This window comes from Pimephales promelas, chromosome 3, assembly GCF_988280905.1.
Source record: "Pimephales promelas chromosome 3, fPimPro1.hap1.1, whole genome shotgun sequence".
NCBI lineage: Eukaryota > Metazoa > Chordata > Actinopteri > Cypriniformes > Leuciscidae > Pimephales > Pimephales promelas.
This window is the reverse complement of record NC_142771.1, coordinates 48079770-48101767: the sequence shown is the minus strand read 5'-3', so window position 1 is coordinate 48101767 and position 21998 is coordinate 48079770. Positions and strand designations below refer to the sequence as shown.

Below are 21998 nucleotides of genomic sequence, written 5' to 3'. Positions count from 1 at the left end.
AGGGCAATTGTACCAAAGAGCTGTAGGCAGACTGCCATTCCGAATGAGCTCTTATCTGTTGTTTGTGGAATTTAAACAGCTTGTCACAATGCTTGCAGGAAAGATTATGGGATGGAGCCATTTTCGAAAAAGCACATGTCTTACATAAGGAGGTTTCTGTAGTGTAGTGGTGATCACGTTCGCCTAACACGCGAAAGGTCCTCGGTTCGAAACCGAGCAGAAACAGCAATTGGCTTCTGGCAGAAAATTTAAACGGTTTGCCACAACAGGAGGGCTCAGCTCACTTTTGCTTTATACACTTTTTAACAAGCCTGCACCAGAAGATTTCTGCCTGCACCTACAGGGCATGTTTCCGTAGTGTAGTGGTTATCACGTTCGCCTCACACGCGAAAGGTCCCCAGTTCGAAACTGGGCAGAAACTGTGGATGGTCTTTGCTAACATTTTTTGAGTGGTTTTCTGTTGAGCAGGTCAGAACACTTGCAGGGCGATTTGCGGTGTAAATTCTTTAGAAAAGGACTAAAACAAAACAAATGACCAATGAAGTTTCCTGTAGAGTAATAAAAAATGTTTAGTCTGCCAACAAAAATAGCAGCTTTTTGCCATTTTAAGGACAGTGGGCAGTCTATCGTTTCAGTCGCTTTTGAACAAGCGTACGCTAAAAGAGGTCGGACTGTCTTCCAAGTTAAGTTTCCGTAGTGTAGAGGTTATCACGTTCGCTTTACACGCGAAAGGTCCTCAGTTCGAAACTGGGCGGAAACAAATAAAGGGGTTTTCAATATACGTGCTGAAATTCGCAACAAAGTTTTTGGACTATTGAAATTAGGTGAGGGCAATTGTACCAAAGAGCTGTAGGCAGACTGCCATTCCGAATGAGCTCTTATCTGTTGTTTGTGGAATTTAAACAGCTTGTCACAATGCTTGCAGGAAAGATTATGGGATGGAGCCATTTTCGAAAAAGCACATGTCTTACATAAGGAGGTTTCTGTAGTGTAGTGGTCATCACGTTCGCCTAACACGCGAAAGGTCCTCGGTTCGAAACCGAGCAGAAACAGCAATTGGCTTCTGGCAGAAAATTTAAACTGTTTGCCACAACAGGAGGGCTCAGCTCACTTTTCCTTTATACACTTTTTAACAAGCCTGCACCAGAAGATTTCTGCCTGCACCTACAGGGCATGTTTCCGTAGTGTAGTGGTTATCACGTTAAGTTTCCGTAGTGTAGTGGTTATCACGTTCGCTTTACACGTGAAAGGTCCTCAGTTCGAAACTGGGCGGAAACAAGTAAAGGGGTTTTTAATATACGTGCTGAAATTCGCAACAAAGTTTTTGGACTATTGAAATTAGGTGAGGGCAATTGTACCAAAGAGCTGTAGGCAGACTGCCATTCCGAATGAGCTCTTATCTGTTGTTTGTGGAATTTAAACAGCTTGTCACAATGCTTGCAGGAAAGATTATGGGATGGAGCCATTTTCGGAAAAGCACATGCTTACATAAGGAGGTTTCTGTAGTGTAGTGGTCATCACGTTCGCCTAACACGCGAAAGGTCCTCGGTTCGAAACCGAGCAGAAACAGCAATTGGCTTCTGGCAGAAAATTTAAACTGTTTGCCACAACAGGAGGGCTCAGCTCACTTTTCCTTTATACACTTTTTAACAAGCCTGCACCAGAAGATTTCTGCCTGCACCTACAGGGCATGTTTCCGTAGTGTAGTGGTTATCACGTTCGCCTCACACGCGAAAGGTCCCCAGTTCGAAACTGGGCGGAAACTGTGGATGGTCTTTGCTAACATTTTTTGAGTGGTTTTCTGTTGAGCAGGTCAGAACACTTGCAGGGCGATTTGCGGTGTAAATTCTTTAGAAAAGGACTAAAACAAAACAAATGACCATTGAAGTTTCCTGTAGAGTAATAAAAAATGTTTAGTCTGCCAACAAAAATAGCAGCTTTTTGCCATTTTAAGGACAGTGGGCAGTCTATCGTTTCAGTCGCTTTTGAACAAGCGTACGCTAAAAGAGGTCGGACTGTCTTCCAAGGTAGGTTTCCGTAGTGTAGTGGTTATCACGTTCGCTTTACACGCGAAAGGTCCTCAGTTCGAAACTGGGCGGAAACAAGTAAAGGGGTTTTTAATATACGTGCTGAAATTCGCAACAAAGTTTTTGGACTATTGAAATTAGGTGAGGGCAATTGTACCAAAGAGCTGTAGGCAGACTGCCATTCCGAATGAGCTCTTATCTGTTGTTTGTGGAATTTAAACAGCTTGTCACAATGCTTGCAGGAAAGATTATGGGATGGAGCCATTTTCGAAAAAGCACATGTCTTACATAAGGAGGTTTCTGTAGTGTAGTGGTGATCACGTTCGCCTAACACGCGAAAGGTCCTCGGTTCGAAACCGAGCAGAAACAGCAATTGGCTTCTGGCAGAAAATTTAAACGGTTTGCCACAACAGGAGGGCTCAGTTCACTTTTGCTTTATACACTTTTTAACAAGCCTGCACCAGAAGATTTCTGCCTGCACCTACAGGGCATGTTTCCGTAGTGTAGTGGTTATCACGTTCGCCTCACACGCGAAAGGTCCCCAGTTCGAAACTGGGCGGAAACTGTGGATGGTCTTTGCTAACATTTTTTGAGTGGTTTTCTGTTGAGCAGGTCAGAACACTTGCAGGGCGATTTGCGGTGTGTAAATTCTTTAGAAAAGGACTAAAACAAAACAAATGACCAATGAAGTTTCCTGTAGAGTAATAAAAAATGTTTAGTCTGCCAACAAAAATAGCAGCTTTTTGCCATTTTAAGGACAGTGGGCAGTCTATCGTTTCAGTCGCTTTTGAACAAGCGTACGCTAAAAGAGGTCGGACTGTCTTCCAAGTTAAGTTTCCGTAGTGTAGTGGTTATCACGTTCGCTTTACACGCGAAAGGTCCTCAGTTCGAAACTGGGCGGAAACAAGTAAAGGGGTTTTTAATATACGTGCTGAAATTCGCAACAAAGTTTTTGGACTATTGAAATTAGGTGAGGGCAATTGTACCAAAGAGCTGTAGGCAGACTGCCATTCCGAATGAGCTCTTATCTGTTGTTTGTGGAATTTAAACAGCTTGTCACAATGCTTGCAGGAAAGATTATGGGATGGAGCCATTTTCGAAAAAGCACATGTCTTACATAAGGAGGTTTCTGTAGTGTAGTGGTCATCACGTTCGCCTAACACGCGAAAGGTCCTCGGTTCGAAACCGAGCAGAAACAGCAATTGGCTTCTGGCAGAAAATTTAAACTGTTTGCCACAACAGGAGGGCTCAGCTCACTTTTCCTTTATACACTTTTTAACAAGCCTGCACCAGAAGATTTCTGCCTGCACCTACAGGGCATGTTTCCGTAGTGTAGTGGTTATCACGTTCGCCTCACACGCGAAAGGTCCCCAGTTCGAAACTGGGCGGAAACTGTGGATGGTCTTTGCTATCATTTTTTGAGTGGTTTTCTGTTGAGCAGGTCAGAACACTTGCAGGGCGATTTGCGGTGTAAATTCTTTAAAAAAGGACTAAAACAAAACAAATGACCATTGAAGTTTCCTGTAGAGTAATAAAAAATGTTTAGTCTGCCAACAAAAATAGCAGCTTTTTGCCATTTTTTAGGACAGTGGGCAGTCTATCGTTTCAGTCGCTTTTGAACAAGCGTACGCTAAAAGAGGTCGGACTGTCTTCCAAGTTAAGTTTCCGTAGTGTAGTGGTTATCACGTTTGCTTTACACGCGAAAGGTCCTCAGTTCGAAACTGGGCGGAAACAAGTAAAAGGATTTTTAATATACGTGCTGAAATTCGCAACAAAGTTTTTGGACTATTGAAATTAGGTGAGGGCAATTGTACCAAAGAGCTGTAGGCAGACTGCCATTCCGAATGAGCTCTTATCTGTTGTTTGTGGAATTTAAACAGCTTGTCACAATGCTTGCAGGAAAGATTATGGGATGGAGCCATTTTCGAAAAAGCACATGTCTTACGTAAGGATGTTTCTGTAGTGTAGTGGTCATCACGTTCGCCTAACACGCGAAAGGTCCTCGGTTCGAAACCGAGCAGAAACAGCAATTGGCTTCTGGCAGAAAATTTAAACTGTTTGCCACAACAGGAGGGCTCAGCTCACTTTTCCTTTATACACTTTTTAACAAGCCTGCACCAGAAGATTTCTGCCTGCACTTACAGGGCATGTTTCCGTAGTGTAGTGGTTATCACGTTCGCCTCACACGCGAAAGGTCCCCAGTTCGAAACTGGGCGGAAACTGTGGATGGTCTTTGCTAACATTTTTTGAGTGGTTTTCTGTTGAGCAGGTCAGAACACTTGCAGGGCGATTTGCGGTGTAAATTCTTTAGAAAAGGACTAAAACAAAACAAATGACCATTGAAGTTTCCTGTAGAGTAATAAAAAATGTTTAGTCTGCCAACAAAAATAGCAGCTTTTTGCCATTTTAAGGACAGTGGGCAGTCTATCGTTTCAGTCGCTTTTGAACAAGCGTACGCTAAAAGAGGTCGGACTGTCTTCCAAGTTAAGTTTCCGTAGTGTAGAGGTTATCACGTTCGCTTTACACGCGAAAGGTCCTCAGTTCGAAACTGGGCGGAAACAAGTAAAGGGGTTTTTAATATACGTGCTGAAATTCGCAACAAAGTTTTTGGACTATTGAAATTAGGTGAGGGCAATTGTACCAAAGAGCTGTAGGCAGACTGCCATTCCGAATGAGCTCTTATCTGTTGTTTGTGGAATTTAAACAGCTTGTCACAATGCTTGCAGGAAAGATTATGGGATGGAGCCATTTTCGAAAAAGCACATGTCTTACGTAAGGAGGTTTCTGTAGTGTAGTGGCCATCACGTTCGCCTAACACGCGAAAGGTCCTCGGTTCGAAACCGAGCAGAAACAGCAATTGGCTTTTGGCAGAAAATTTAAACTGTTTGCCACAACAGGAGGGCTCAGCTCACTTTTCCTTTATACACTTTTTAACAAGCCTGCACCAGAAGATTTCTGCCTGCACCTACAGGGCATGTTTCCGTAGTGTAGTGGTTATCACGTTCGCCTCACACGCGAAAGGTCCCCAGTTCGAAACTGGGCGGAAACTGTGGATGGTCTTTGCTAACATTTTTTGAGTGGTTTTCTGTTGAGCAGGTCAGAACACTTGCAGGGCGATTTGCGGTGTAAATTCTTTAGAAAAGGACTAAAACAAAACAAATGACCATTGAAGTTTCCTGTAGAGTAATAAAAAATGTTTAGTCTGCCAACAAAAATAGCAGCTTTTTGCCATTTTAAGGACAGTGGGCAGTCTATCGTTTCAGTCGCTTTTGAACAAGCGTACGCTAAAAGAGGTCGGACTGTCTTCCAAGTTAAGTTTCCGTAGTGTAGTGGTTATCACGTTTGCTTTACACGCGAAAGGTCCTCAGTTCGAAACTGGGCGGAAACAAGTAAAAGGGTTTTTAATATACGTGCTGAAATTCGCAACAAAGTTTTTGGACTATTGAAATTAGGTGAGGGCAATTGTACCAAAGAGCTGTAGGCAGACTGCCATTCCGAATGAGCTCTTATCTGTTGTTTGTGGAATTTAAACAGCTTGTCACAATGCTTGCAGGAAAAGATTATGGGATGGAGCCATTTTCGAAAAAGCACATGTCTTACATAAGGAGGTTTCTGTAGTGTAGTGGTGATCACATTCGCCTAACACGCGAAAGGTCCTCGGTTCGAAACCGAGCAGAAACAGCAATTGGCTTTTGGCAGAAAATTTAAACTGTTTGCCACAACAGGAGGGCTCAGCTCACTTTTGCTTTATACACTTTTTAACAAGCCTGCACCAGAAGATTTCTGCCTGTACTTACAGGGCATGTTTCCGTAGTGTAGTGGTTATCACGTTCGCCTCACACGCGAAAGGTCCCCAGTTCGAAACTGGTCGGAAACTGTGGATGGTCTTTGCTAACATTTTTTGAGTGGTTTTCTGTTGAGCAGGTCAGAACACTTGCAGGGCGATTTGCGGTGTAAATTCTTTAGAAAAGGACTAAAACAAAACAAATGACCATTGAAGTTTCCTGTAGAGTAATAAAAAATGTTTAGTCTGCCAACAAAAATAGCAGCTTTTTGCCATTTTTTAGGACAGTGGGCAGTCTATCGTTTCAGTCGCTTTTGAACAAGCGTACGCTAAAAGAGGTCGGACTGTCTTCCAAGTTAAGTTTCCGTAGTGTAGTGGTTATCACGTTCGCTTTACACGTGAAAGGTCCTCAGTTCGAAACTGGGCGGAAACAAGTAAAGAGGTTTTTAATATACGTACTGAAATTCGCAACAAAGTTTTTGGACTATTGAAATTAGGTGAGGGCAATTGTACCAAAGAGCTGTAGGCAGACTGCCATTCCGAATGAGCTCTTATCTGTTGTTTGTGGAATTTAAACAGCTTGTCACAATGCTTGCAGGAAAGATTATGGGATGGAGCCATTTTCGGAAAAGCACATGCTTACATAAGGAGGTTTCTGTAGTGTAGTGGTCATCACGTTCGCCTAACACGCGAAAGGTCCTCGGTTCGAAACCGAGCAGAAACAGCAATTGGCTTCTGGCAGAAAATTTAAACGGTTTGCCACAACAGGAGGGCTCAGCTCACTTTTGCTTTATACACTTTTTAACAAGCCTGCACCAGAAGATTTCTGCCTGCACCTACAGGGCATGTTTCCGTAGTGTAGTGGTTATCACGTTCGCCTCACACGCGAAAGGTCCCCAGTTCGAAACTGGGCAGAAACTGTGGATGGTCTTTGCTAACATTTTTTGAGTGGTTTTCTGTTGAGCAGGTCAGAACACTTGCAGGGCGATTTGCGGTGTAAATTCTTTAGAAAAGGACTAAAACAAAACAAATGACCAATGAAGTTTCCTGTAGAGTAATAAAAAATGTTTAGTCTGCCAACAAAAATAGCAGCTTTTTGCCATTTTAAGGACAGTGGGCAGTCTATCGTTTCAGTCGCTTTTGAACAAGCGTACGCTAAAAGAGGTCGGACTGTCTTCCAAGTTAAGTTTCCGTAGTGTAGAGGTTATCACGTTCGCTTTACACGCGAAAGGTCCTCAGTTCGAAACTGGGCGGAAACAAATAAAGGGGTTTTCAATATACGTGCTGAAATTCGCAACAAAGTTTTTGGACTATTGAAATTAGGTGAGGGCAATTGTACCAAAGAGCTGTAGGCAGACTGCCATTCCGAATGAGCTCTTATCTGTTGTTTGTGGAATTTAAACAGCTTGTCACAATGCTTGCAGGAAAGATTATGGGATGGAGCCATTTTCGAAAAAGCACATGTCTTACATAAGGAGGTTTCTGTAGTGTAGTGGTCATCACGTTCGCCTAACACGCGAAAGGTCCTCGGTTCGAAACCGAGCAGAAACAGCAATTGGCTTCTGGCAGAAAATTTAAACTGTTTGCCACAACAGGAGGGCTCAGCTCACTTTTCCTTTATACACTTTTTAACAAGCCTGCACCAGAAGATTTCTGCCTGCACCTACAGGGCATGTTTCCGTAGTGTAGTGGTTATCACGTTAAGTTTCCGTAGTGTAGTGGTTATCACGTTCGCTTTACACGTGAAAGGTCCTCAGTTCGAAACTGGGCGGAAACAAGTAAAGAGGTTTTTAATATACGTACTGAAATTCGCAACAAAGTTTTTGGACTATTGAAATTAGGTGAGGGCAATTGTACCAAAGAGCTGTAGGCAGACTGCCATTCCGAATGAGCTCTTATCTGTTGTTTGTGGAATTTAAACAGCTTGTCACAATGCTTGCAGGAAAGATTATGGGATGGAGCCATTTTCGGAAAAGCACATGCTTACATAAGGAGGTTTCTGTAGTGTAGTGGTCATCACGTTCGCCTAACACGCGAAAGGTCCTCGGTTCGAAACCGAGCAGAAACAGCAATTGGCTTCTGGCAGAAAATTTAAACTGTTTGCCACAACAGGAGGGCTCAGCTCACTTTTCCTTTATACACTTTTTAACAAGCCTGCACCAGAAGATTTCTGCCTGCACCTACAGGGCATGTTTCCGTAGTGTAGTGGTTATCACATTCGCCTCACACGCGAAAGGTCCCCAGTTCGAAACTGGGCGGAAACTGTGGATGGTCTTTGCTAACATTTTTTGAGTGGTTTTCTGTTGAGCAGGTCAGAACACTTGCAGGGCGATTTGCGGTGTAAATTCTTTAGAAAAGGACTAAAACAAAACAAATGACCATTGAAGTTTCCTGTAGAGTAATAAAAAATGTTTAGTCTGCCAACAAAAATAGCAGCTTTTTGCCATTTTTTAGGACAGTGGGCAGTCTATCGTTTCAGTCGCTTTTGAACAAGCGTACGCTAAAAGAGGTCGGACTGTCTTCCAAGTTAAGTTTCCGTAGTGTAGTGGTTATCACGTTCGCTTTACACGTGAAAGGTCCTCAGTTCGAAACTGGGCGGAAACAAGTAAAGAGGTTTTTAATATACGTACTGAAATTCGCAACAAAGTTTTTGGACTATTGAAATTAGGTGAGGGCAATTGTACCAAAGAGCTGTAGGCAGACTGCCATTCCGAATGAGCTCTTATCTGTTGTTTGTGGAATTTAAACAGCTTGTCACAATGCTTGCAGGAAAGATTATGGGATGGAGCCATTTTCGGAAAAGCACATGCTTACATAAGGAGGTTTCTGTAGTGTAGTGGTCATCACGTTCGCCTAACACGCGAAAGGTCCTCGGTTCGAAACCGAGCAGAAACAGCAATTGGCTTCTGGCAGAAAATTTAAACTGTTTGCCACAACAGGAGGGCTCAGCTCACTTTTCCTTTATACACTTTTTAACAAGCCTGCACCAGAAGATTTCTGCCTGCACCTACAGGGCATGTTTCCGTAGTGTAGTGGTTATCACGTTCGCCTCACACGCGAAAGGTCCCCAGTTCGAAACTGGGCGGAAACTGTGGATGGTCTTTGCTAACATTTTTTGAGTGGTTTTCTGTTGAGCAGGTCAGAACACTTGCAGGGCGATTTGCGGTGTAAATTCTTTAGAAAAGGACTAAAACAAAACAAATGACCATTGAAGTTTCCTGTAGAGTAATAAAAAATGTTTAGTCTGCCAACAAAAATAGCAGCTTTTTGCCATTTTAAGGACAGTGGGCAGTCTATCGTTTCAGTCGCTTTTGAACAAGCGTACGCTAAAAGAGGTCGGACTGTCTTCCAAGGTAGGTTTCCGTAGTGTAGTGGTTATCACGTTCGCTTTACACGCGAAAGGTCCTCAGTTCGAAACTGGGCGGAAACAAGTAAAGGGGTTTTTAATATACGTGCTGAAATTCGCAACAAAGTTTTTGGACTATTGAAATTAGGTGAGGGCAATTGTACCAAAGAGCTGTAGGCAGACTGCCATTCCGAATGAGCTCTTATCTGTTGTTTGTGGAATTTAAACAGCTTGTCACAATGCTTGCAGGAAAGATTATGGGATGGAGCCATTTTCGAAAAAGCACATGTCTTACATAAGGAGGTTTCTGTAGTGTAGTGGTGATCACGTTCGCCTAACACGCGAAAGGTCCTCGGTTCGAAACCGAGCAGAAACAGCAATTGGCTTCTGGCAGAAAATTTAAACGGTTTGCCACAACAGGAGGGCTCAGCTCACTTTTGCTTTATACACTTTTTAACAAGCCTGCACCAGAAGATTTCTGCCTGCACCTACAGGGCATGTTTCCGTAGTGTAGTGGTTATCACGTTCGCCTCACACGCGAAAGGTCCCCAGTTCGAAACTGGGCGGAAACTGTGGATGGTCTTTGCTAACATTTTTTGAGTGGTTTTCTGTTGAGCAGGTCAGAACACTTGCAGGGCGATTTGCGGTGTGTAAATTCTTTAGAAAAGGACTAAAACAAAACAAATGACCAATGAAGTTTCCTGTAGAGTAATAAAAAATGTTTAGTCTGCCAACAAAAATAGCAGCTTTTTGCCATTTTAAGGACAGTGGGCAGTCTATCGTTTCAGTCGCTTTTGAACAAGCGTACGCTAAAAGAGGTCGGACTGTCTTCCAAGTTAAGTTTCCGTAGTGTAGTGGTTATCACGTTCGCTTTACACGCGAAAGGTCCTCAGTTCGAAACTGGGCGGAAACAAGTAAAGGGGTTTTTAATATACGTGCTGAAATTCGCAACAAAGTTTTTGGACTATTGAAATTAGGTGAGGGCAATTGTACCAAAGAGCTGTAGGCAGACTGCCATTCCGAATGAGCTCTTATCTGTTGTTTGTGGAATTTAAACAGCTTGTCACAATGCTTGCAGGAAAGATTATGGGATGGAGCCATTTTCGAAAAAGCACATGTCTTACATAAGGAGGTTTCTGTAGTGTAGTGGTCATCACGTTCGCCTAACACGCGAAAGGTCCTCGGTTCGAAACCGAGCAGAAACAGCAATTGGCTTCTGGCAGAAAATTTAAACTGTTTGCCACAACAGGAGGGCTCAGCTCACTTTTCCTTTATACACTTTTTAACAAGCCTGCACCAGAAGATTTCTGCCTGCACCTACAGGGCATGTTTCCGTAGTGTAGTGGTTATCACGTTCGCCTCACACGCGAAAGGTCCCCAGTTCGAAACTGGGCGGAAACTGTGGATGGTCTTTGCTATCATTTTTTGAGTGGTTTTCTGTTGAGCAGGTCAGAACACTTGCAGGGCGATTTGCGGTGTAAATTCTTTAAAAAAGGACTAAAACAAAACAAATGACCATTGAAGTTTCCTGTAGAGTAATAAAAAATGTTTAGTCTGCCAACAAAAATAGCAGCTTTTTGCCATTTTTTAGGACAGTGGGCAGTCTATCGTTTCAGTCGCTTTTGAACAAGCGTACGCTAAAAGAGGTCGGACTGTCTTCCAAGTTAAGTTTCCGTAGTGTAGTGGTTATCACGTTTGCTTTACACGCGAAAGGTCCTCAGTTCGAAACTGGGCGGAAACAAGTAAAAGGGTTTTTAATATACGTGCTGAAATTCGCAACAAAGTTTTTGGACTATTGAAATTAGGTGAGGGCAATTGTACCAAAGAGCTGTAGGCAGACTGCCATTCCGAATGAGCTCTTATCTGTTGTTTGTGGAATTTAAACAGCTTGTCACAATGCTTGCAGGAAAGATTATGGGATGGAGCCATTTTCGAAAAAGCACATGTCTTACATAAGGAGGTTTCTGTAGTGTAGTGGTGATCACGTTCGCCTAACACGCGAAAGGTCCTCGGTTCGAAACCGAGCAGAAACAGCAATTGGCTTCTGGCAGAAAATTTAAACGGTTTGCCACAACAGGAGGGCTCAGCTCACTTTTGCTTTATACACTTTTTAACAAGCCTGCACCAGAAGATTTCTGCCTGCACCTACAGGGCATGTTTCCGTAGTGTAGTGGTTATCACGTTCGCCTCACACGCGAAAGGTCCCCAGTTCGAAACTGGGCAGAAACTGTGGATGGTCTTTGCTAACATTTTTTGAGTGGTTTTCTGTTGAGCAGGTCAGAACACTTGCAGGGCGATTTGCGGTGTAAATTCTTTAGAAAAGGACTAAAACAAAACAAATGACCAATGAAGTTTCCTGTAGAGTAATAAAAAATGTTTAGTCTGCCAACAAAAATAGCAGCTTTTTGCCATTTTAAGGACAGTGGGCAGTCTATCGTTTCAGTCGCTTTTGAACAAGCGTACGCTAAAAGAGGTCGGACTGTCTTCCAAGTTAAGTTTCCGTAGTGTAGAGGTTATCACGTTCGCTTTACACGCGAAAGGTCCTCAGTTCGAAACTGGGCGGAAACAAATAAAGGGGTTTTCAATATACGTGCTGAAATTCGCAACAAAGTTTTTGGACTATTGAAATTAGGTGAGGGCAATTGTACCAAAGAGCTGTAGGCAGACTGCCATTCCGAATGAGCTCTTATCTGTTGTTTGTGGAATTTAAACAGCTTGTCACAATGCTTGCAGGAAAGATTATGGGATGGAGCCATTTTCGAAAAAGCACATGTCTTACACAAGGAGGTTTCTGTAGTGTAGTGGTCATCACGTTCGCCTAACACGCGAAAGGTCCTCGGTTCGAAACCGAGCAGAAACAGCAATTGGCTTCTGGCAGAAAATTTAAACTGTTTGCCACAACAGGAGGGCTCAGCTCACTTTTCCTTTATACACTTTTTAACAAGCCTGCACCAGAAGATTTCTGCCTGCACCTACAGGGCATGTTTCCGTAGTGTAGTGGTTATCACGTTCGCCTCACACGCGAAAGGTCCCCAGTTCGAAACTGGGCGGAAACTGTGGATGGTCTTTGCTATCATTTTTTGAGTGGTTTTCTGTTGAGCAGGTCAGAACACTTGCAGGGCGATTTGCGGTGTAAATTCTTTAAAAAAGGACTAAAACAAAACAAATGACCATTGAAGTTTCCTGTAGAGTAATAAAAAATGTTTAGTCTGCCAACAAAAATAGCAGCTTTTTGCCATTTTTTAGGACAGTGGGCAGTCTATCGTTTCAGTCGCTTTTGAACAAGCGTACGCTAAAAGAGGTCGGACTGTCTTCCAAGTTAAGTTTCCGTAGTGTAGTGGTTATCACGTTTGCTTTACACGCGAAAGGTCCTCAGTTCGAAACTGGGCGGAAACAAGTAAAAGGGTTTTTAATATACGTGCTGAAATTCGCAACAAAGTTTTTGGACTATTGAAATTAGGTGAGGGCAATTGTACCAAAGAGCTGTAGGCAGACTGCCATTCCGAATGAGCTCTTATCTGTTGTTTGTGGAATTTAAACAGCTTGTCACAATGCTTGCAGGAAAGATTATGGGATGGAGCCATTTTCGAAAAAGCACATGTCTTACATAAGGAGGTTTCTGTAGTGTAGTGGTGATCACGTTCGCCTAACACGCGAAAGGTCCTCGGTTCGAAACCGAGCAGAAACAGCAATTGGCTTCTGGCAGAAAATTTAAACGGTTTGCCACAACAGGAGGGCTCAGCTCACTTTTGCTTTATACACTTTTTAACAAGCCTGCACCAGAAGATTTCTGCCTGCACCTACAGGGCATGTTTCCGTAGTGTAGTGGTTATCACGTTCGCCTCACACGCGAAAGGTCCCCAGTTCGAAACTGGGCAGAAACTGTGGATGGTCTTTGCTAACATTTTTTGAGTGGTTTTCTGTTGAGCAGGTCAGAACACTTGCAGGGCGATTTGCGGTGTAAATTCTTTAGAAAAGGACTAAAACAAAACAAATGACCAATGAAGTTTCCTGTAGAGTAATAAAAAATGTTTAGTCTGCCAACAAAAATAGCAGCTTTTTGCCATTTTAAGGACAGTGGGCAGTCTATCGTTTCAGTCGCTTTTGAACAAGCGTACGCTAAAAGAGGTCGGACTGTCTTCCAAGTTAAGTTTCCGTAGTGTAGAGGTTATCACGTTCGCTTTACACGCGAAAGGTCCTCAGTTCGAAACTGGGCGGAAACAAATAAAGGGGTTTTCAATATACGTGCTGAAATTCGCAACAAAGTTTTTGGACTATTGAAATTAGGTGAGGGCAATTGTACCAAAGAGCTGTAGGCAGACTGCCATTCCGAATGAGCTCTTATCTGTTGTTTGTGGAATTTAAACAGCTTGTCACAATGCTTGCAGGAAAGATTATGGGATGGAGCCATTTTCGAAAAAGCACATGTCTTACATAAGGAGGTTTCTGTAGTGTAGTGGTCATCACGTTCGCCTAACACGCGAAAGGTCCTCGGTTCGAAACCGAGCAGATACAGCAATTGGCTTCTGGCAGAAAATTTAAACTGTTTGCCACAACAGGAGGGCTCAGCTCACTTTTCCTTTATACACTTTTTAACAAGCCTGCACCAGAAGATTTCTGCCTGCACCTACAGGGCATGTTTCCGTAGTGTAGTGGTTATCACGTTCGCCTCACACGCGAAAGGTCCCCAGTTCGAAACTGGGCGGAAACTGTGGATGGTCTTTGCTAAAATTTTTTGAGTGGTTTTCTGTTGAGCAGGTCAGAACACTTGCAGGGCGATTTGCGGTGTAAATTCTTTAGAAAAGGACTAAAACAAAACAAATGACCATTGAAGTTTCCTGTAGAGTAATAAAAAATGTTTAGTCTGCCAACAAAAATAGCAGCTTTTTGCCATTTTTTAGGACAGTGGGCAGTCTATCGTTTCAGTCGCTTTTGAACAAGCGTACGCTAAAAGAGGTCGGACTGTCTTCCAAGTTAAGTTTCCGTAGTGTAGTGGTTATCACGTTCGCTTTACACGTGAAAGGTCCTCAGTTCGAAACTGGGCGGAAACAAGTAAAGAGGTTTTTAATATACGTACTGAAATTCGCAACAAAGTTTTTGGACTATTGAAATTAGGTGAGGGCAATTGTACCAAAGAGCTGTAGGCAGACTGCCATTCCGAATGAGCTCTTATCTGTTGTTTGTGGAATTTAAACAGCTTGTCACAATGCTTGCAGGAAAGATTATGGGATGGAGCCATTTTCGGAAAAGCACATGCTTACATAAGGAGGTTTCTGTAGTGTAGTGGTCATCACGTTCGCCTAACACGCGAAAGGTCCTCGGTTCGAAACCGAGCAGAAACAGCAATTGGCTTCTGGCAGAAAATTTAAACTGTTTGCCACAACAGGAGGGCTCAGCTCACTTTTCCTTTATACACTTTTTAACAAGCCTGCACCAGAAGATTTCTGCCTGCACCTACAGGGCATGTTTCCGTAGTGTAGTGGTTATCACATTCGCCTCACACGCGAAAGGTCCCCAGTTCGAAACTGGGCGGAAACTGTGGATGGTCTTTGCTAACATTTTTTGAGTGGTTTTCTGTTGAGCAGGTCAGAACACTTGCAGGGCGATTTGCGGTGTAAATTCTTTAGAAAAGGACTAAAACAAAACAAATGACCATTGAAGTTTCCTGTAGAGTAATAAAAAATGTTTAGTCTGCCAACAAAAATAGCAGCTTTTTGCCATTTTTTAGGACAGTGGGCAGTCTATCGTTTCAGTCGCTTTTGAACAAGCGTACGCTAAAAGAGGTCGGACTGTCTTCCAAGTTAAGTTTCCGTAGTGTAGTGGTTATCACGTTCGCTTTACACGTGAAAGGTCCTCAGTTCGAAACTGGGCGGAAACAAGTAAAGAGGTTTTTAATATACGTACTGAAATTCGCAACAAAGTTTTTGGACTATTGAAATTAGGTGAGGGCAATTGTACCAAAGAGCTGTAGGCAGACTGCCATTCCGAATGAGCTCTTATCTGTTGTTTGTGGAATTTAAACAGCTTGTCACAATGCTTGCAGGAAAGATTATGGGATGGAGCCATTTTCGGAAAAGCACATGCTTACATAAGGAGGTTTCTGTAGTGTAGTGGTCATCACGTTCGCCTAACACGCGAAAGGTCCTCGGTTCGAAACCGAGCAGAAACAGCAATTGGCTTCTGGCAGAAAATTTAAACTGTTTGCCACAACAGGAGGGCTCAGCTCACTTTTCCTTTATACACTTTTTAACAAGCCTGCACCAGAAGATTTCTGCCTGCACCTACAGGGCATGTTTCCGTAGTGTAGTGGTTATCACGTTCGCCTCACACGCGAAAGGTCCCCAGTTCGAAACTGGGCGGAAACTGTGGATGGTCTTTGCTAACATTTTTTGAGTGGTTTTCTGTTGAGCAGGTCAGAACACTTGCAGGGCGATTTGCGGTGTAAATTCTTTAGAAAAGGACTAAAACAAAACAAATGACCATTGAAGTTTCCTGTAGAGTAATAAAAAATGTTTAGTCTGCCAACAAAAATAGCAGCTTTTTGCCATTTTAAGGACAGTGGGCAGTCTATCGTTTCAGTCGCTTTTGAACAAGCGTACGCTAAAAGAGGTCGGACTGTCTTCCAAGGTAGGTTTCCGTAGTGTAGTGGTTATCACGTTCGCTTTACACGCGAAAGGTCCTCAGTTCGAAACTGGGCGGAAACAAGTAAAGGGGTTTTTAATATACGTGCTGAAATTCGCAACAAAGTTTTTGGACTATTGAAATTAGGTGAGGGCAATTGTACCAAAGAGCTGTAGGCAGACTGCCATTCCGAATGAGCTCTTATCTGTTGTTTGTGGAATTTAAACAGCTTGTCACAATGCTTGCAGGAAAGATTATGGGATGGAGCCATTTTCGAAAAAGCACATGTCTTACATAAGGAGGTTTCTGTAGTGTAGTGGTGATCACGTTCGCCTAACACGCGAAAGGTCCTCGGTTCGAAACCGAGCAGAAACAGCAATTGGCTTCTGGCAGAAAATTTAAACGGTTTGCCACAACAGGAGGGCTCAGCTCACTTTTGCTTTATACACTTTTTAACAAGCCTGCACCAGAAGATTTCTGCCTGCACCTACAGGGCATGTTTCCGTAGTGTAGTGGTTATCACGTTCGCCTCACACGCGAAAGGTCCCCAGTTCGAAACTGGGCGGAAACTGTGGATGGTCTTTGCTAACATTTTTTGAGTGGTTTTCTGTTGAGCAGGTCAGAACACTTGCAGGGCGATTTGCGGTGTGTAAATTCTTTAGAAAAGGACTAAAACAAAACAAATGACCAATGAAGTTTCCTGTAGAGTAATAAAAAATGTTTAGTCTGCCAACAAAAATAGCAGCTTTTTGCCATTTTAAGGACAGTGGGCAGTCTATCGTTTCAGTCGCTTTTGAACAAGCGTACGCTAAAAGAGGTCGGACTGTCTTCCAAGTTAAGTTTCCGTAGTGTAGTGGTTATCACGTTCGCTTTACACGCGAAAGGTCCTCAGTTCGAAACTGGGCGGAAACAAGTAAAGGGGTTTTTAATATACGTGCTGAAATTCGCAACAAAGTTTTTGGACTATTGAAATTAGGTGAGGGCAATTGTACCAAAGAGCTGTAGGCAGACTGCCATTCCGAATGAGCTCTTATCTGTTGTTTGTGGAATTTAAACAGCTTGTCACAATGCTTGCAGGAAAGATTATGGGATGGAGCCATTTTCGAAAAAGCACATGTCTTACATAAGGAGGTTTCTGTAGTGTAGTGGTCATCACGTTCGCCTAACACGCGAAAGGTCCTCGGTTCGAAACCGAGCAGAAACAGCAATTGGCTTCTGGCAGAAAATTTAAACTGTTTGCCACAACAGGAGGGCTCAGCTCACTTTTCCTTTATACACTTTTTAACAAGCCTGCACCAGAAGATTTCTGCCTGCACCTACAGGGCATGTTTCCGTAGTGTAGTGGTTATCACGTTCGCCTCACACGCGAAAGGTCCCCAGTTCGAAACTGGGCAGAAACTGTGGATGGTCTTTGCTATCATTTTTTGAGTGGTTTTCTGTTGAGCAGGTCAGAACACTTGCAGGGCGATTTGCGGTGTAAATTCTTTAAAAAAGGACTAAAACAAAACAAATGACCATTGAAGTTTCCTGTAGAGTAATAAAAAATGTTTAGTCTGCCAACAAAAATAGCAGCTTTTTGCCATTTTTTAGGACAGTGGGCAGTCTATCGTTTCAGTCGCTTTTGAACAAGCGTACGCTAAAAGAGGTCGGACTGTCTTCCAAGTTAAGTTTCCGTAGTGTAGTGGTTATCACGTTTGCTTTACACGCGAAAGGTCCTCAGTTCGAAACTGGGCGGAAACAAGTAAAAGGATTTTTAATATACGTGCTGAAATTCGCAACAAAGTTTTTGGACTATTGAAATTAGGTGAGGGCAATTGTACCAAAGAGCTGTAGGCAGACTGCCATTCCGAATGAGCTCTTATCTGTTGTTTGTGGAATTTAAACAGCTTGTCACAATGCTTGCAGGAAAGATTATGGGATGGAGCCATTTTCGAAAAAGCACATGTCTTACGTAAGGATGTTTCTGTAGTGTAGTGGTCATCACGTTCGCCTAACACGCGAAAGGTCCTCGGTTCGAAACCGAGCAGAAACAGCAATTGGCTTCTGGCAGAAAATTTAAACTGTTTGCCACAACAGGAGGGCTCAGCTCACTTTTCCTTTATACACTTTTTAACAAGCCTGCACCAGAAGATTTCTGCCTGCACTTACAGGGCATGTTTCCGTAGTGTAGTGGTTATCACGTTCGCCTCACACGCGAAAGGTCCCCAGTTCGAAACTGGGCGGAAACTGTGGATGGTCTTTGCTAACATTTTTTGAGTGGTTTTCTGTTGAGCAGGTCAGAACACTTGCAGGGCGATTTGCGGTGTAAATTCTTTAGAAAAGGACTAAAACAAAACAAATGACCATTGAAGTTTCCTGTAGAGTAATAAAAAATGTTTAGTCTGCCAACAAAAATAGCAGCTTTTTGCCATTTTAAGGACAGTGGGCAGTCTATCGTTTCAGTCGCTTTTGAACAAGCGTACGCTAAAAGAGGTCGGACTGTCTTCCAAGTTAAGTTTCCGTAGTGTAGAGGTTATCACGTTCGCTTTACACGCGAAAGGTCCTCAGTTCGAAACTGGGCGGAAACAAGTAAAGGGGTTTTTAATATACGTGCTGAAATTCGCAACAAAGTTTTTGGACTATTGAAATTAGGTGAGGGCAATTGTACCAAAGAGCTGTAGGCAGACTGCCATTCCGAATGAGCTCTTATCTGTTGTTTGTGGAATTTAAACAGCTTGTCACAATGCTTGCAGGAAAGATTATGGGATGGAGCCATTTTCGAAAAAGCACATGTCTTACGTAAGGAGGTTTCTGTAGTGTAGTGGCCATCACGTTCGCCTAACACGCGAAAGGTCCTCGGTTCGAAACCGAGCAGAAACAGCAATTGGCTTTTGGCAGAAAATTTAAACTGTTTGCCACAACAGGAGGGCTCAGCTCACTTTTGCTTTATACACTTTTTAACAAGCCTGCACCAGAAGATTTCTGCCTGTACTTACAGGGCATGTTTCCGTAGTGTAGTGGTTATCACGTTCGCCTCACACGCGAAAGGTCCCCAGTTCGAAACTGGTCGGAAACTGTGGATGGTCTTTGCTAACATTTTTTGAGTGGTTTTCTGTTGAGCAGGTCAGAACACTTGCAGGGCGATTTGCGGTGTAAATTCTTTAGAAAAGGACTAAAACAAAACAAATGACCATTGAAGTTTCCTGTAGAGTAATAAAAAATGTTTAGTCTGCCAACAAAAATAGCAGCTTTTTGCCATTTTTTAGGACAGTGGGCAGTCTATCGTTTCAGTCGCTTTTGAACAAGCGTACGCTAAAAGAGGTCGGACTGTCTTCCAAGTTAAGTTTCCGTAGTGTAGTGGTTATCACGTTCGCTTTACACGTGAAAGGTCCTCAGTTCGAAACTGGGCGGAAACAAGTAAAGAGGTTTTTAATATACGTGCTGAAATTCGCAACAAAGTTTTTGGACTATTGAAATTAGGTGAGGGCAATTGTACCAAAGAGCTGTAGGCAGACTGCCATTCCGAATGAGCTCTTATCTGTTGTTTGTGGAATTTAAACAGCTTGTCACAATGCTTGCAGGAAAGATTATGGGATGGAGCCATTTTCGGAAAAGCACATGCTTACATAAGGAGGTTTCTGTAGTGTAGTGGTCATCACGTTCGCCTAACACGCGAAAGGTCCTCGGTTCGAAACCGAGCAGAAACAGCAATTGGCTTTTGGCAGAAAATTTAAACTGTTTGCCACAACAGGAGGGCTCAGCTCACTTTTCCTTTATACACTTTTTAACAAGCCTGCACCAGAAGATTTCTGCCTGCACCTACAGGGCATGTTTCCGTAGTGTAGTGGTTATCACGTTCGCCTCACACACGAAAGGTCCCCAGTTCGAAACTGGGCGGAAACTGTGGATGGTCTTTGCTAACATTTTTTGAGTGGTTTTCTGTTGAGCAGGTCAGAACACTTGCAGGGCGATTTGCGGTGTAAATTCTTTAGAAAAGGACTAAAACAAAACAAATGACCATTGAAGTTTCCTGTAGAGTAATAAAAAATGTTTAGTCTGCCAACAAAAATAGCAGCTTTTTGCCATTTTAAGGACAGTGGGCAGTCTATCGTTTCAGTCGCTTTTGAACAAGCGTACGCTAAAAGAGGTCGGACTGTCTTCCAAGGTAGGTTTCCGTAGTGTAGTGGTTATCACGTTCGCTTTACACGCGAAAGGTCCTCAGTTCGAAACTGGGCGGAAACAAGTAAAGGGGTTTTTAATATACGTGCTGAAATTCGCAACAAAGTTTTTGGACTATTGAAATTAGGTGAGGGCAATTGTACCAAAGAGCTGTAGGCAGACTGCCATTCCGAATGAGCTCTTATCTGTTGTTTGTGGAATTTAAACAGCTTGTCACAATGCTTGCAGGAAAGATTATGGGATGGAGCCATTTTCGAAAAAGCACATGTCTTACATAAGGAGGTTTCTGTAGTGTAGTGGTGATCACGTTCGCCTAACACGCGAAAGGTCCTCGGTTCGAAACCGAGCAGAAACAGCAATTGGCTTCTGGCAGAAAATTTAAACGGTTTGCCACAACAGGAGGGCTCAGCTCACTTTTGCTTTATACACTTTTTAACAAGCCTGCACCAGAAGATTTCTGCCTGCACCTACAGGGCATGTTTCCGTAGTGTAGTGGTTATCACGTTCGCCTCACACGCGAAAGGTCCCCAGTTCGAAACTGGGCAGAAACTGTGGATGGTCTTTGCTAACATTTTTTGAGTGGTTTTCTGTTGAGCAGGTCAGAACACTTGCAGGGCGATTTGCGGTGTAAATTCTTTAGAAAAGGACTAAAACAAAACAAATGACCAATGAAGTTTCCTGTAGAGTAATAAAAAATGTTTAGTCTGCCAACAAAAATAGCAGCTTTTTGCCATTTTAAGGACAGTGGGCAGTCTATCGTTTCAGTCGCTTTTGAACAAGCGTACGCTAAAAGAGGTCGGACTGTCTTCCAAGTTAAGTTTCCGTAGTGTAGTGGTTATCACGTTCGCTTTACACGTGAAAGGTCCTCAGTTCGAAACTGGGCGGAAACAAGTAAAGAGGTTTTTAATATACGTACTGAAATTCGCAACAAAGTTTTTGGACTATTGAAATTAGGTGAGGGCAATTGTACCAAAGAGCTGTAGGCAGACTGCCATTCCGAATGAGCTCTTATCTGTTGTTTGTGGAATTTAAACAGCTTGTCACAATGCTTGCAGGAAAGATTATGGGATGGAGCCATTTTCGGAAAAGCACATGCTTACATAAGGAGGTTTCTGTAGTGTAGTGGTCATCACGTTCGCCTAACACGCGAAAGGTCCTCGGTTCGAAACCGAGCAGAAACAGCAATTGGCTTCTGGCAGAAAATTTAAACTGTTTGCCACAACAGGAGGGCTCAGCTCACTTTTCCTTTATACACTTTTTAACAAGCCTGCACCAGAAGATTTCTGCCTGCACCTACAGGGCATGTTTCCGTAGTGTAGTGGTTATCACGTTCGCCTCACACGCGAAAGGTCCCCAGTTCGAAACTGGGCGGAAACTGTGGATGGTCTTTGCTAACATTTTTTGAGTGGTTTTCTGTTGAGCAGGTCAGAACACTTGCAGGGCGATTTGCGGTGTAAATTCTTTAAAAAAGGACTAAAACAAAACAAATGACCATTGAAGTTTCCTGTAGAGTAATAAAAAATGTTTAGTCTGCCAACAAAAATAGCAGCTTTTTGCCATTTTAAGGACAGTGGGCAGTCTATCGTTTCAGTCGCTTTTGAACAAGCGTACGCTAAAAGAGGTCGGACTGTCTTCCAAGGTAGGTTTCCGTAGTGTAGTGGTTATCACGTTCGCTTTACACGCGAAAGGTCCTCAGTTCGAAACTGGGCGGAAACAAGTAAAGGGGTTTTTAATATACGTGCTGAAATTCGCAACAAAGTTTTTGGACTATTGAAATTAGGTGAGGGCAATTGTACCAAAGAGCTGTAGGCAGACTGCCATTCCGAATGAGCTCTTATCTGTTGTTTGTGGAATTTAAACAGCTTGTCACAATGCTTGCAGGAAAGATTATGGGATGGAGCCATTTTCGAAAAAGCACATGTCTTACATAAGGAGGTTTCTGTAGTGTAGTGGTGATCACGTTCGCCTAACACGCGAAAGGTCCTTGGTTCGAAACCGAGCAGAAACAGCAATTGGCTTCTGGCAGAAAATGTAAACGGTTTGCCACAACAGGAGGGCTCAG

The 21998-nt window shown here is 43.1% G+C and overlaps 58 non-coding genes across 58 annotated transcripts; all 58 read left to right on the top strand.

Annotated features, from left to right (window-relative positions):
- The first annotated feature begins 152 nt into the window (after positions 1-152).
- trnav-aac (transfer RNA valine (anticodon AAC)) lies at positions 153-225 on the top strand. The gene has a single exon. It is a non-coding gene; the product is annotated as a tRNA-Val (tRNA).
- A 754-nt stretch (positions 226-979) lies between these two features.
- trnav-aac (transfer RNA valine (anticodon AAC)) lies at positions 980-1052 on the top strand. The gene has a single exon. It is a non-coding gene; the product is annotated as a tRNA-Val (tRNA).
- Positions 1053-1205: 153 nt separating this feature from the next.
- trnav-uac (transfer RNA valine (anticodon UAC)) lies at positions 1206-1278 on the top strand. Its single transcript has one exon. It is a non-coding gene; the product is annotated as a tRNA-Val (tRNA).
- Positions 1279-1496: 218 nt separating this feature from the next.
- Positions 1497-1569, top strand: trnav-aac (transfer RNA valine (anticodon AAC)). The gene has a single exon. It is a non-coding gene; the product is annotated as a tRNA-Val (tRNA).
- Positions 1570-1692: 123 nt separating this feature from the next.
- On the top strand, positions 1693-1765 carry trnav-cac (transfer RNA valine (anticodon CAC)). The gene has a single exon. It is a non-coding gene; the product is annotated as a tRNA-Val (tRNA).
- Positions 1766-2031: 266 nt separating this feature from the next.
- On the top strand, positions 2032-2104 carry trnav-uac (transfer RNA valine (anticodon UAC)). Its single transcript has one exon. It is a non-coding gene; the product is annotated as a tRNA-Val (tRNA).
- A 219-nt stretch (positions 2105-2323) lies between these two features.
- Positions 2324-2396, top strand: trnav-aac (transfer RNA valine (anticodon AAC)). The gene has a single exon. It is a non-coding gene; the product is annotated as a tRNA-Val (tRNA).
- Positions 2397-2519: 123 nt separating this feature from the next.
- On the top strand, positions 2520-2592 carry trnav-cac (transfer RNA valine (anticodon CAC)). The gene has a single exon. It is a non-coding gene; the product is annotated as a tRNA-Val (tRNA).
- A 268-nt stretch (positions 2593-2860) lies between these two features.
- trnav-uac (transfer RNA valine (anticodon UAC)) lies at positions 2861-2933 on the top strand. Its single transcript has one exon. It is a non-coding gene; the product is annotated as a tRNA-Val (tRNA).
- Positions 2934-3152: 219 nt separating this feature from the next.
- On the top strand, positions 3153-3225 carry trnav-aac (transfer RNA valine (anticodon AAC)). Its single transcript has one exon. It is a non-coding gene; the product is annotated as a tRNA-Val (tRNA).
- A 123-nt stretch (positions 3226-3348) lies between these two features.
- On the top strand, positions 3349-3421 carry trnav-cac (transfer RNA valine (anticodon CAC)). The gene has a single exon. It is a non-coding gene; the product is annotated as a tRNA-Val (tRNA).
- Positions 3422-3688: 267 nt separating this feature from the next.
- Positions 3689-3761, top strand: trnav-uac (transfer RNA valine (anticodon UAC)). The gene has a single exon. It is a non-coding gene; the product is annotated as a tRNA-Val (tRNA).
- A 219-nt stretch (positions 3762-3980) lies between these two features.
- Positions 3981-4053, top strand: trnav-aac (transfer RNA valine (anticodon AAC)). Its single transcript has one exon. It is a non-coding gene; the product is annotated as a tRNA-Val (tRNA).
- A 123-nt stretch (positions 4054-4176) lies between these two features.
- Positions 4177-4249, top strand: trnav-cac (transfer RNA valine (anticodon CAC)). The gene has a single exon. It is a non-coding gene; the product is annotated as a tRNA-Val (tRNA).
- A 754-nt stretch (positions 4250-5003) lies between these two features.
- Positions 5004-5076, top strand: trnav-cac (transfer RNA valine (anticodon CAC)). The gene has a single exon. It is a non-coding gene; the product is annotated as a tRNA-Val (tRNA).
- Positions 5077-5342: 266 nt separating this feature from the next.
- On the top strand, positions 5343-5415 carry trnav-uac (transfer RNA valine (anticodon UAC)). The gene has a single exon. It is a non-coding gene; the product is annotated as a tRNA-Val (tRNA).
- Positions 5416-6171: 756 nt separating this feature from the next.
- Positions 6172-6244, top strand: trnav-uac (transfer RNA valine (anticodon UAC)). Its single transcript has one exon. It is a non-coding gene; the product is annotated as a tRNA-Val (tRNA).
- Positions 6245-6462: 218 nt separating this feature from the next.
- trnav-aac (transfer RNA valine (anticodon AAC)) lies at positions 6463-6535 on the top strand. The gene has a single exon. It is a non-coding gene; the product is annotated as a tRNA-Val (tRNA).
- A 754-nt stretch (positions 6536-7289) lies between these two features.
- Positions 7290-7362, top strand: trnav-aac (transfer RNA valine (anticodon AAC)). Its single transcript has one exon. It is a non-coding gene; the product is annotated as a tRNA-Val (tRNA).
- A 153-nt stretch (positions 7363-7515) lies between these two features.
- Positions 7516-7588, top strand: trnav-uac (transfer RNA valine (anticodon UAC)). Its single transcript has one exon. It is a non-coding gene; the product is annotated as a tRNA-Val (tRNA).
- A 218-nt stretch (positions 7589-7806) lies between these two features.
- Positions 7807-7879, top strand: trnav-aac (transfer RNA valine (anticodon AAC)). Its single transcript has one exon. It is a non-coding gene; the product is annotated as a tRNA-Val (tRNA).
- Positions 7880-8342: 463 nt separating this feature from the next.
- On the top strand, positions 8343-8415 carry trnav-uac (transfer RNA valine (anticodon UAC)). Its single transcript has one exon. It is a non-coding gene; the product is annotated as a tRNA-Val (tRNA).
- A 218-nt stretch (positions 8416-8633) lies between these two features.
- On the top strand, positions 8634-8706 carry trnav-aac (transfer RNA valine (anticodon AAC)). The gene has a single exon. It is a non-coding gene; the product is annotated as a tRNA-Val (tRNA).
- A 123-nt stretch (positions 8707-8829) lies between these two features.
- On the top strand, positions 8830-8902 carry trnav-cac (transfer RNA valine (anticodon CAC)). The gene has a single exon. It is a non-coding gene; the product is annotated as a tRNA-Val (tRNA).
- Positions 8903-9168: 266 nt separating this feature from the next.
- On the top strand, positions 9169-9241 carry trnav-uac (transfer RNA valine (anticodon UAC)). The gene has a single exon. It is a non-coding gene; the product is annotated as a tRNA-Val (tRNA).
- Positions 9242-9460: 219 nt separating this feature from the next.
- trnav-aac (transfer RNA valine (anticodon AAC)) lies at positions 9461-9533 on the top strand. The gene has a single exon. It is a non-coding gene; the product is annotated as a tRNA-Val (tRNA).
- A 123-nt stretch (positions 9534-9656) lies between these two features.
- On the top strand, positions 9657-9729 carry trnav-cac (transfer RNA valine (anticodon CAC)). Its single transcript has one exon. It is a non-coding gene; the product is annotated as a tRNA-Val (tRNA).
- A 268-nt stretch (positions 9730-9997) lies between these two features.
- Positions 9998-10070, top strand: trnav-uac (transfer RNA valine (anticodon UAC)). Its single transcript has one exon. It is a non-coding gene; the product is annotated as a tRNA-Val (tRNA).
- Positions 10071-10289: 219 nt separating this feature from the next.
- trnav-aac (transfer RNA valine (anticodon AAC)) lies at positions 10290-10362 on the top strand. The gene has a single exon. It is a non-coding gene; the product is annotated as a tRNA-Val (tRNA).
- A 123-nt stretch (positions 10363-10485) lies between these two features.
- trnav-cac (transfer RNA valine (anticodon CAC)) lies at positions 10486-10558 on the top strand. Its single transcript has one exon. It is a non-coding gene; the product is annotated as a tRNA-Val (tRNA).
- A 267-nt stretch (positions 10559-10825) lies between these two features.
- On the top strand, positions 10826-10898 carry trnav-uac (transfer RNA valine (anticodon UAC)). The gene has a single exon. It is a non-coding gene; the product is annotated as a tRNA-Val (tRNA).
- A 219-nt stretch (positions 10899-11117) lies between these two features.
- trnav-aac (transfer RNA valine (anticodon AAC)) lies at positions 11118-11190 on the top strand. The gene has a single exon. It is a non-coding gene; the product is annotated as a tRNA-Val (tRNA).
- A 754-nt stretch (positions 11191-11944) lies between these two features.
- trnav-aac (transfer RNA valine (anticodon AAC)) lies at positions 11945-12017 on the top strand. The gene has a single exon. It is a non-coding gene; the product is annotated as a tRNA-Val (tRNA).
- A 123-nt stretch (positions 12018-12140) lies between these two features.
- Positions 12141-12213, top strand: trnav-cac (transfer RNA valine (anticodon CAC)). The gene has a single exon. It is a non-coding gene; the product is annotated as a tRNA-Val (tRNA).
- A 267-nt stretch (positions 12214-12480) lies between these two features.
- On the top strand, positions 12481-12553 carry trnav-uac (transfer RNA valine (anticodon UAC)). The gene has a single exon. It is a non-coding gene; the product is annotated as a tRNA-Val (tRNA).
- A 219-nt stretch (positions 12554-12772) lies between these two features.
- Positions 12773-12845, top strand: trnav-aac (transfer RNA valine (anticodon AAC)). Its single transcript has one exon. It is a non-coding gene; the product is annotated as a tRNA-Val (tRNA).
- Positions 12846-13795: 950 nt separating this feature from the next.
- trnav-cac (transfer RNA valine (anticodon CAC)) lies at positions 13796-13868 on the top strand. Its single transcript has one exon. It is a non-coding gene; the product is annotated as a tRNA-Val (tRNA).
- Positions 13869-14135: 267 nt separating this feature from the next.
- trnav-uac (transfer RNA valine (anticodon UAC)) lies at positions 14136-14208 on the top strand. The gene has a single exon. It is a non-coding gene; the product is annotated as a tRNA-Val (tRNA).
- Positions 14209-14426: 218 nt separating this feature from the next.
- Positions 14427-14499, top strand: trnav-aac (transfer RNA valine (anticodon AAC)). The gene has a single exon. It is a non-coding gene; the product is annotated as a tRNA-Val (tRNA).
- A 463-nt stretch (positions 14500-14962) lies between these two features.
- On the top strand, positions 14963-15035 carry trnav-uac (transfer RNA valine (anticodon UAC)). The gene has a single exon. It is a non-coding gene; the product is annotated as a tRNA-Val (tRNA).
- Positions 15036-15253: 218 nt separating this feature from the next.
- trnav-aac (transfer RNA valine (anticodon AAC)) lies at positions 15254-15326 on the top strand. Its single transcript has one exon. It is a non-coding gene; the product is annotated as a tRNA-Val (tRNA).
- A 123-nt stretch (positions 15327-15449) lies between these two features.
- trnav-cac (transfer RNA valine (anticodon CAC)) lies at positions 15450-15522 on the top strand. The gene has a single exon. It is a non-coding gene; the product is annotated as a tRNA-Val (tRNA).
- A 266-nt stretch (positions 15523-15788) lies between these two features.
- Positions 15789-15861, top strand: trnav-uac (transfer RNA valine (anticodon UAC)). The gene has a single exon. It is a non-coding gene; the product is annotated as a tRNA-Val (tRNA).
- Positions 15862-16080: 219 nt separating this feature from the next.
- On the top strand, positions 16081-16153 carry trnav-aac (transfer RNA valine (anticodon AAC)). Its single transcript has one exon. It is a non-coding gene; the product is annotated as a tRNA-Val (tRNA).
- Positions 16154-16276: 123 nt separating this feature from the next.
- Positions 16277-16349, top strand: trnav-cac (transfer RNA valine (anticodon CAC)). Its single transcript has one exon. It is a non-coding gene; the product is annotated as a tRNA-Val (tRNA).
- Positions 16350-16617: 268 nt separating this feature from the next.
- trnav-uac (transfer RNA valine (anticodon UAC)) lies at positions 16618-16690 on the top strand. The gene has a single exon. It is a non-coding gene; the product is annotated as a tRNA-Val (tRNA).
- A 219-nt stretch (positions 16691-16909) lies between these two features.
- Positions 16910-16982, top strand: trnav-aac (transfer RNA valine (anticodon AAC)). Its single transcript has one exon. It is a non-coding gene; the product is annotated as a tRNA-Val (tRNA).
- A 463-nt stretch (positions 16983-17445) lies between these two features.
- trnav-uac (transfer RNA valine (anticodon UAC)) lies at positions 17446-17518 on the top strand. The gene has a single exon. It is a non-coding gene; the product is annotated as a tRNA-Val (tRNA).
- A 219-nt stretch (positions 17519-17737) lies between these two features.
- Positions 17738-17810, top strand: trnav-aac (transfer RNA valine (anticodon AAC)). The gene has a single exon. It is a non-coding gene; the product is annotated as a tRNA-Val (tRNA).
- A 123-nt stretch (positions 17811-17933) lies between these two features.
- Positions 17934-18006, top strand: trnav-cac (transfer RNA valine (anticodon CAC)). The gene has a single exon. It is a non-coding gene; the product is annotated as a tRNA-Val (tRNA).
- Positions 18007-19100: 1094 nt separating this feature from the next.
- On the top strand, positions 19101-19173 carry trnav-uac (transfer RNA valine (anticodon UAC)). Its single transcript has one exon. It is a non-coding gene; the product is annotated as a tRNA-Val (tRNA).
- Positions 19174-19391: 218 nt separating this feature from the next.
- On the top strand, positions 19392-19464 carry trnav-aac (transfer RNA valine (anticodon AAC)). The gene has a single exon. It is a non-coding gene; the product is annotated as a tRNA-Val (tRNA).
- A 462-nt stretch (positions 19465-19926) lies between these two features.
- On the top strand, positions 19927-19999 carry trnav-uac (transfer RNA valine (anticodon UAC)). Its single transcript has one exon. It is a non-coding gene; the product is annotated as a tRNA-Val (tRNA).
- A 219-nt stretch (positions 20000-20218) lies between these two features.
- On the top strand, positions 20219-20291 carry trnav-aac (transfer RNA valine (anticodon AAC)). The gene has a single exon. It is a non-coding gene; the product is annotated as a tRNA-Val (tRNA).
- Positions 20292-20753: 462 nt separating this feature from the next.
- trnav-uac (transfer RNA valine (anticodon UAC)) lies at positions 20754-20826 on the top strand. Its single transcript has one exon. It is a non-coding gene; the product is annotated as a tRNA-Val (tRNA).
- A 218-nt stretch (positions 20827-21044) lies between these two features.
- On the top strand, positions 21045-21117 carry trnav-aac (transfer RNA valine (anticodon AAC)). Its single transcript has one exon. It is a non-coding gene; the product is annotated as a tRNA-Val (tRNA).
- Positions 21118-21240: 123 nt separating this feature from the next.
- On the top strand, positions 21241-21313 carry trnav-cac (transfer RNA valine (anticodon CAC)). The gene has a single exon. It is a non-coding gene; the product is annotated as a tRNA-Val (tRNA).
- A 266-nt stretch (positions 21314-21579) lies between these two features.
- Positions 21580-21652, top strand: trnav-uac (transfer RNA valine (anticodon UAC)). Its single transcript has one exon. It is a non-coding gene; the product is annotated as a tRNA-Val (tRNA).
- The last annotated feature ends 346 nt before the right edge of the window (positions 21653-21998 follow it).